The sequence below is a fragment of the Urocitellus parryii genome, chromosome 5, assembly GCF_045843805.1.
Source record: "Urocitellus parryii isolate mUroPar1 chromosome 5, mUroPar1.hap1, whole genome shotgun sequence".
Taxonomy (NCBI): domain Eukaryota; kingdom Metazoa; phylum Chordata; class Mammalia; order Rodentia; family Sciuridae; genus Urocitellus; species Urocitellus parryii.
This window is the reverse complement of record NC_135535.1, coordinates 27,651,268-27,661,212: the sequence shown is the minus strand read 5'-3', so window position 1 is coordinate 27,661,212 and position 9,945 is coordinate 27,651,268. Positions and strand designations below refer to the sequence as shown.

The following is a 9,945-nucleotide window of genomic DNA, read 5'->3' as shown; positions in this document are numbered from 1 at the left end:
TTAACACAAAAAAAAGCCAAATAACTCAATCAATGAATGGGCTAAATGTTCAACATCTCTAGCAACCAGAGAAATGAAAATCAAAACTACACTGAGAGTTTATCTCACTCCAGTCAGAATGGCAGTTATCAAGAACACAAGCAACAGTAAGTGTTGGTGAGGATGTGGGGAAAAGGTACACTCATACATTGCTGGTGGGACCGCAAATTGGCACAATCACTCTGAAAAGCAGTATGGAGATTCCTCAGAAAACTTGGAATGGAACCATCCTTTGACCCAGTCTTTCTGCTTCTAGGTTTATACCCAAAAGACTTAAAATCAGCATACTACAGTGACGCAGCCACATCAATGTTTACAGCAGCTCAATTCACAATAGCTAAACTATGAAACCAACTTAGGTGCCCTTCCATAGATGAATGGATAAAGAGATACTCTCTGAAAAAGATTGTGATTCATTTTTTAAAAATGGAATGAAGTATGGTTTTACAGGCTCAAAATGCTTGGATTTAGAATCTATAGTTAACTTGAAATCTATAGTTGCAGTTAGCTTTCTTCCCCTCCACAATTGACTCAAAGCTCTCTTTGACACCTGAATCAAATTGCTTATGGAACATGTAGGCAATAGTAGAAATCAGTGAAAATAAATAGGGAACCAATGATTGGATATACACCTACACATATGAATATATGTATTTATGCATGTTTATAAAAATGTGAATACACATATATATGTTGTGTCTATACATACACATATTTTTTTTTAAATATGGAATGCTTCACGAATTTGCGTGTCATCCTTGCCCAGGGGCCATGCTAATCTTCTCTGTATCGTTCCAATTTTAGTATATGTGCTGCCAAAGCGAGCACTATACATACACATACTGAGAACAAATTGACACATATATGGAAAGCTAATATGTAAGTAGATTCCAAATCAATCATTTTCCAAATGCTCCCTAGATATCATATGTACATATATGTACAATCTACAGGTGGAAGAAGATTTTCTTGAGCAAGTACAGAAGATATTTAAAAAGATGAAAATGTTACCATATAGAAAACTTTACCATATAATTAAACTTTTGGGCAAAACAAAGCTTCAATAACAAAGTCAACAGACAAATGATAAGATTGGAAATATTTGTAGCAGAGATGACACTAAGCTTTTATTTATTTATTTATTGTTCTTTACAAATTGACAAAAACAAAGACGATGAACTGTCTTAGTTTGCTTTCTGCACCTATGACAGAAAACCACAGACTGGATAATTTACAAACAATAGAAATCTACTCCTTTTGGAGGCTGGAATTTCAATATCAAGTGCTGGTAACAGGTGATTGACTGCATCATCCCATGGTGGAAGACAGAAGGGGCAGGAGAGGACCAAAGGGGGACAAAGTCACTTTTAAAGCAAACCGATTCTTGCCAGAATGACATAAATCCATTTACGAAGGCAGAGACTTCTTGATTTAAAAACCTCCCGTTTGGTCTGTCTTCCAACACTTCTGCATTGGGGATTAAGTTTCTGACACAAGAACTTCCTTTCACTCATTTAATCCATAGCAACAAACTAAAAATAAATAAATAAATAAGGAATGAAGTATTAGAATAGGAAATGCACAGAGGAGCAAACCCAAATGGCTACAAACAGAGGAAAAATGGCGCGTGTTATATCATAGTTAGGGAGCTGTAAATTAAAGTAATAATGATGCATAGCTATCTAGTAAAAACTGAAATAATCAATAACCTCTCTTGATCATATTTATGTAGAGAAATGATTGCTGAGAATATTTTAAATGTAAAAATAGTTATGGAAAATCACTAACATATATTTAACAAAAATGCATGTGCCATTTATCCCTCAAGTTTCTCTCCTCAGTCCTTCCCACAAATTAACAGAACATAAGGCCTGTGTAAAAGGACACTTTGTGGGAGTGGCTTTAGAGCATGGAAAGGAGAGGGACACGGTATCCAAGCATGGATGAGTAGCAGCCACTCCAAAGAGACTCATGAGAGCAAAATAGTTGCTTAAGAAGGATTTCTGTTAAGTTCCACTTTAAAATTTAAAAAAAAAAAATGCAGAAAATATACATTGTTGGGTACTAATAGTAACCAAACCTTCACCATACATGTAAATGAAAAATGTGTATATATGATTAAATGAAAAATGTGTATATATGATTAAATGAAAAATGTGTATATATGATTATATAAACAAGGGGAGAAATATACAAATACATTTTAGGTCACTAACAAGAATTCAATGCCCTGGAGGGGTGCCAAGGGAATGCAAGGAGAAAAGAGAGGGAAGCAGAAGCTAAACAACAACTGGCAAGACACTTTTCTAAAGAGAAAATAAATATGTGTGTGAGATAACATATATGCATTTATGTATCACTACATGCAAGCTTATGTATATGGGAAATTACAAGAAGCTTGAAAATCTACTCTAAAACCAAACTCAAACCATGACAACATCAATATAAATACCTAGGGTTTATTGAGCCCTTGCCCTTGGCAGGCAGTTCTAAACATGTACAGACTCATTAATCCTCGCAATAGCCTGACTCAGGCGATGTTAATATCCTTATTCTCAACAAGAGGAGATTCAAATTTTATTCCTTCATTGATTTAGAATAGAATGTTAGAAAAATTAAAATAAAATTGTTTTCTTTGCTTATTTTGTGATCTTGATTTCCCCCTGTGGTGTCTGCGTCTAGAAGATAGAATTTAACAGGATACCATATATAAAGCTTGGTCTACCCAACTAGCCAGAGTTGGCGAGATTTCATCTAAGTCAAGGACAACCGCCCTTCTAATAGCCATGCTGACGCTCATTTGTTTAGAAAGAAGGCAGTGAACACCTTCTGCATAACTCTAGCTCCTGAGGATTTGCTGGTGGCCACGACAGACTGAATTGGTAGTTGGGGCTGGCTAACAATTTGTTTGGCCCTAGTGCATTTTGACCTCTTATTCTGAAACTAGGTGAAAAATAAAATAAAATAAAATTGTGTGGCCTTCCTTGGATACCACCATGGGGTAAGATTCTGACCCCTCCTGAGAAAAGGGGAGTTTCAATGACACCGCAATTCTACCTGACCTGAACTTGTCCATAAAAGCAAACAAGAAAAAGGAAACAAAAGCAGTCTTGAATTAGCAGCCTTACACCAGCAGGCAGCAAATATCCCACACTAATGTTTTAGACAGAAGATAGGGGTTGTGAGTTTTCTATTTTCATATCTAATTCTTTGATTCACACTTTTGGATTACCAACTTTCATGAAGACATGCCAAGAACCAGAGCGTCAACAACAAAGTGCTTTATGTTCAAATACCATGAGTCTCTACTCCATGTCCTTTCCATATTGACTGTGTGAGTCTCCCTAGGAAGATCAAGTTAAAATAGGACTACAGAAAGAAGTTACTCATTTATTGCATCAAGTAAAAGCCACTGAGGAAATCCAGAACGTGGGTCCCACTGCTGTGAATTTGGACCCTGAACTACATCTTCACTCTGTAAATAACACAAATGAAGCTCCACTGAGTCACACAACTCAGTCTGTCCAAAAGCTAAGACCTTCAGTTGCACACGTTGTGTTTTTGCAGGGTCCCGACCTCCCCTTCCCTGCCCTGTTCTGGCTTCCTCCCACACCATTTTTGGCAAGGTTCACTCTGGAGAGTCCTGAAAAGTTTCCATCCAGTCACTCCCTTTGGTTAATTATTAGCAGCTCTGGTAAACTTGCTGGAGGGGCCACTGAAGACAACTAACTGAAAAGATGTTTTTGGAGTTCCTTGGGGGATTACAAGAATCTAATCCTACATACACTGAGATAACAGTGAGCAGAGGTGAGACATGGAACTAAGAGGTCTAGTCCCTCCTCTGTGACTAATTGACCAAGTGACTCTGGTCAAAGGAGAGAAGGTAACTCATTAAGTGGCCATTTGGGAACTCTGCTCTCAGACTTCATAACAACCTATAAACTAGGAATTTTTATCTCTTATTGTACAAAGTGAGAGCCTTGAACCCAAAGCCTCTAAGCTCTGCATGAGACCATATTGCCATTTAATTTACCAGTATTTGAGGACATAAGTAAACAAGGAAATTGAACTTGTTGCTCTCGAAAGGGTTTTTCTAATTCTGTAAGCCCATGAATCATTTGACCAAGCAAGAAATAAACAATGAATGTCTCTCTTATAATTTCCACATAGCTTTTCTCTTCTTGTCCCGTATTTCCCAATAAACTTTGGAGACATATAAACAAAATTGGATTCTGCACATAAGGATGATAAAATAGTTGTTCACTCATTAGTTGTCAATATAACACGGCTCTTATTCCCCTGAGGCTATTGCCTCACCCTTGTTTATATTGCTCAGTTCCGTCAGTTTAGAAGACATTAAAAAGCAGAACTGGGTTGGCTGTTTTACGTTGGTGGTGAACTTTGTGCCTCATCTGTGTTGCAACCCCAAGGTTTACTCAACCCCACTGGCAAATCAGCTCTTTGAGATAAAAGAGGTTTACTCTGGGGGAAATCAGTAGCAGTTTATCTTCTTCTTGCTCTGATGCTGGCATATAGCTGGTTGGACGTTTAATACAGCCATCTGCCTATGGGAGTTAATAGAAAAAAAAATTAGAAAAAAAACAAGTGGAACTCGAAGGAGGTTACTACCACATGTGAGAAATTAAAGCCAACACCCAGTGAGCTGTGTTGAGGACTAATACAAACTTCTTTGAAAGAACTCTGCTTTCTCTATGTGTATATGTGTCTAAGTGTGTGTGCATGTGTTCTTTAGCATCTTATGAATGTGTGCACAGGACAGTGTGAAAGAGCCATGAGTGCAAGGATCATGGAAAAAATAACCAGTGAGGACTCACTCAGAAACAACTCCTACTATTTTCTACACACTTAAGCGTCGTAAGATTTTGATCCGTTTCTCGTGCTGGAAATAAAATCAAGTTTTATTTTTGTTGATCTTTTCCAAATCCCATATATTGTCATTTATATGAGGAAATACACTGAAAGCAACAAAGTCGTTTAAAAATGATATAAGGAAATGCAGTAATGTGAGACACGGAAGACAGAAGGGTACAAGCTGGCTCATCGAGGATGATGGCTAAGCCACAAAAAGAGCATGCGTGTTGGGATCTGCATGCAAATGCATACAAATGTAACACCTCCTCCAGATTCAAGTTAGAGGGCAGAAAGAAGACCACAGCTTTTTCCAGCTTCAGTCAATCCTAGTGATATGGGTTGAATTGTTTCTCCCCAAAACATGTTGATATCCTAATTCTCAGTTCCTGTGTTTACAACCTTATATGAAAATAAGGTCTTATATGAAATTACGATAGATACTAATGCAACATAAAAGGGGAAAATTTGGACACATAGGAAGACACATACACACACACACACACAAAATGCCATGTGAACAAGAAATCGGGACAATGCATCTATAAGCCAAGGAATGCCAAAGATTGGCAGCTGATTATCAGAATCCAGGAAAGAAACATAAAACAGATTCTCCCTCCTAGGTTTCAGGAAGAACCAATCCTGCCACCTCCTTGATCTTGAACTTCTGGCCTCCAGAACTACAACATAATAAAATTTTGTTGCTTAAACCACCTGGTTTGTGGTGCTTCATTAAAATAGCCCCAGGAAACTCCTACACTTAGGTTTTCTCAAGGTCAACACCCCACTTCTCTTCCCCTTCTTCTGCACAACATCTTCATAGCAAAGAGAAGAATCTTCCAACATAAAAGTAAGTGTCTGAGCTGGGGGTGTAGCTTAGTGGGAGAGTACTTGCCTAATATGCACAAGGCCCTGGGTTTGATCCCTAATACTGAAAAAGAAAAATCAAATGCCTAATTCTACCCAAATGCTAAATAGAAAGGAAAATTAGGAGCTATTGATCTGCAAACTTTTCTCCCCAAAGGTCTTGAGTTGAGGACTCCACCTGGACAGGCCACAGTAAACAAACAGAAAAAGAAGAAAACAGCAGAAAAAGGATTTGCCTCTAAAGAGTCCTCCAGCTTAAATCCGATAACAAATAATCAAATTAGATTCAGATGTTCTCTTTGCAATGTATGCATGCCTTCAGACTGCAGCCCCCCCTTTTTAAGGGAAAAAAAAAACCAAACAGCTAATTTGGGCCATCCACTTACATAGGTAGGTTTGATTTCCTGGCTTTATTGCTGTTGTTTCTTCTTAGAGAATAGTGGATGGATCCTGATACCTGAAATGAGGCTGGACTTAGCAGTGGCCTAAAAGACTAGGATCGGCCTTCAGAAAATGGCTTTTAGCATTAATTTAGGAAGCAGGGTGGGTTCGAGCCACTGAGAGCTGAGCAGATGGCAGTGCACACTGGGAGTTCCTGGCGAGGAATCTGTCACTAGAAGGGATGTATGAATGGGGCGCTTCTGTGTCCAGGTTGCAGGCAGAACAGAAAGCTGAGGCTAGATTTGGCAGCTTCCAATACAAAATGTATTAAAGAGGAATGAATTTGATTATAAACAAATGACAATTTATGTTCATATCTCTGGTCAGTTTCCTCAGGGATTTTTCCTACCAACGTTGAGGCTCTTAAATTACTCCAATCAGGGAGTGAGAAGTTCAATACGACAATGGGACTTCAACTGATCCATATCAATAAGCTCTGCAAAGATGGCAGGAATCTAAGAAAAGTATCAGAATGCAGAGGATTTCTTTCTGTCTAACTATGACAAATTGCAGAAAAAAATACAATATGAGCACAATGTTAATAAAAACGGAGGATGTGGATCTGTCAATAACAAAATCAGAGCCTCTTTGCAGTTCTGGAAAGATCCCCTGGAAACTGTTGCCATGGGGGATGACTTCTGCCACCTAACAGGCTCAGTTCAAACAAAGGACTTACCTCTTGGCTAGTTATACTAAGCATACCTCTGATAAGGACACATGGAGGTCCTCTGCTACTGAACACACCCAGGTTCAAATATTCTTCTCACCCAGTAATGGTTCACACCTCCTTCTCCCTTTGAAGTTTATCTCTAAGCAGCTTAATTAGCCTTCTAGAAGGTACCAAAGATGCCTCAAATGCAGTTTGAACAATGCTCAGGAGTCAGCAGTTAAGGGTGCAATGACACATTCAAATAGCCAAAATACTTTAGTGAATCCTCAAAACATTAGCTCTTCCTTCAAGCAAATAACATATGCCTCTGCTGCTTTTCTGGTCATTATGTTGCTGCAACCATGGAGAGAACTTCTACAATGTTTGACAGCCATCTCCACATCCCCCAGCAGGATGCCTGGCGGTATTGGGGGGACAGGGTATGCTAATGTAGGTCATCTCCACCTGCTCCTTTGATCTGCGCCAATTATACTCCAGAAAGCAGGCCACAGCAACAGAAAGCATTAATATTAAACATCTATTGAGTGATCATTGTCTACCAAACTCTATTAAGAATCAAATGTTTTACATTTTCCTCAATATAAACTTTATGAGGTTGAGCTATGATTACTTCCATTTTACAGATCAGGAAATGAAGACACAGATTGTTAAGGAACATGCCCATCGTCCCACCCCACCTTCAGTCACATATCTAGGAAGTCAGAGAACTGAGATTTGAAACGCAGTCATAGATGCGGGAGATTAGCAAGCTCCAGAAAGTCTGAACCCACTCTGTACCTTGCAATATTGGGGACTGAGGGTGGTAAGAAAACTTAAAAGAGCCTTGATTCAACATGTAATGTGGATCTAGATAATTCTTTTTGTGGGAGTTGGTCCTGTGCCCTGTCGCATGTTTAGCAGTAGTTCTGACCTCTACTCATTAAATTCCTCATCCCCCATGTTGTGGCAACCAAAATTGTCTCCAGATAAAATTGCCAACCACCCCCTAGGAAGAAGGAGGAGGGGAGCAAAGCCACTCCCAGAACAGAATCACTGAATTAATGTACGAAAATTTATCCAGATACAGCATTTTTTTCTCTTTATTGTAATGATGGTGTTATTTCTAGAGCGATTTACAGAAGTTTTTCAAATGCTTTTATTAGGCATTTTTTTTTTGTGTGTGGGGACTGTGCATGTAGCTGCCCCTAAAGATGAGATTGTTCAAAAAGTGGGTAGAGACAGAGATGACAATAGAAGACACAAGGCAAATTGCCACTCTTTTTCCTTAATTAGGGGAAAGCTGCCTGGGGCCTGGTGTTTCCCTAGTTTTGAAACACCAGCTGACGAGAGGTTCCTGCCTTCCTGGTGATGTCAGAACTTTTGCCATGATTCACAAGAGCGTTCTCAAATGCTTTTTTTTTTTTTTTTTTGTACATTCCGGCCCTTCTTCCAGAATATTCCCCCTTTCACCTTACCTTCATCTTTCTCAGACATAATTCCAGATCTATTTCTTTGTAAATACCATCAGAAATCATCAAATTTGTTTATTGGCTTCTTTGATGAATGCCTGTCTTCTCCACTTCTCAGCTTCTACTAGGTTGTAAGCTCCATAGAGCAGGGACTCATAAATCAATCCTTATGTCTAAAAAAAAAAAAAATTGCCTGGTACATAATGGGCATTCGATAAATATATGGAACACACTAATTCTAGAAGTTACCTTATTCCAAATGTTTTACACATCTGTTTCTGAACCATCGACAAACCACTCGTGAAATGCTCTGGATGGAGCAGTCATGGCAGGAGTCAAAGAGAAGAATTTTTAAGAGTCGAGTTGCCAGATGTCGTGTTGCTGTGAGTGTAAACCACTACAGGGAGTGGTTTAGACATCCCAGTGACCCCGGGAAAGACTCTCACAAACAAACTTTCTTCACTCTGCCGAGATTTTCTTATCCCAGTGTGGGAACAAAAGCGCCAGTGTGATTCAGCAACTTTTTGCTCCTACTGTGCACTCCACCCTTGCTAGCCCTTCCCGGGAGGAGAGTCCTGGCGCTGTATCCAACTGACTGTATTCAACCCTTCTTGGCTTTGCACCTTCTTCTTTCTCATTCATGAGCTCTCTTGGGAAATAGGAGATTTTATGTGGTATGATGAGGAGAAACACAAATGTAATACAAAAACAAAACAACTGTGAAAAGAAAAAAAAAATGCTTTTAATGAAACAAATGAATATAGGTTGATTCATCAGTAGGCACACATGGAAACAGTTACACTGAAATTCAACAGTTATGACACTGTTGAAATCCTCTTTTATATATTATTCCAAATTACATATTTGGCATTCAGGAATTTCATGTTAATTGTCTGCTCAAATATCAAGGAAATACCCAACTGATGGAAAGACTCTTTTTTTTTTTTTCTCAATTGATACTGAAGGAAGAAAAGACTATCTAAAAAAGAACCTTAAATCATTGCTTCTGCAGCAAGGAAATTTCAAATAAAGCTTGCCTGCGTCCAAGGACTGCAATGAGGTTAGCATAGAAATGATAGCCAGGAGCATGTATCTACTCAGATCTTGGTCTTCTTGGCCTCTTCTAGGCATGGCCATCACTGTACAAAATCCTGTTCCAGTCACATCAGGCAGGCAAAATCATTGATATCTACCTGAAGTGTTCTTTCCAGTTCTGAGATGGTATACTTTTTCTCTCCTGGCAGAAGGACCATCACTCCTGGCAGAAGGACCATCACAGTACTACATGGACAGGCTTTACCCATTAGTCAGTGAATCCAAAAACTATTTCCAAAGTCCCCTGATAACCATGATCAAACTCTTTTCACATTAGTAGCACATAACCAGAGCAACAGAATTCCAAGTCTCTTTGACATCTCCATGAGGGAGGGTTAGAGCAACCATCTTGTTCTGCAGATTCTTGGTCAGACTCCTAATATGCTCGATCATTGTATTCAATACTCCATCTCTGGGCTGGGGACATAGCTCAGTTGGTAGAGTGCTTGTCTTGCATGCACAAGGCCATGGGTTCAATCCCCAGCACCACCAAAAAAAAAAAAAAAAAAATCAATA

General features: G+C 39.0%; 1 non-coding gene across 1 annotated transcript; it reads right to left on the bottom strand.

Annotated features, from left to right (window-relative positions):
- Positions 1-760: 760 nt before the first annotated feature.
- LOC113190034 (U6 spliceosomal RNA) lies at positions 761-867 on the bottom strand. Its single transcript, XR_003301726.1, has one exon. It is a non-coding gene; the product is annotated as a U6 spliceosomal RNA (small nuclear RNA).
- Between the last annotated feature and the right edge of the window lie 9,078 nt (positions 868-9,945).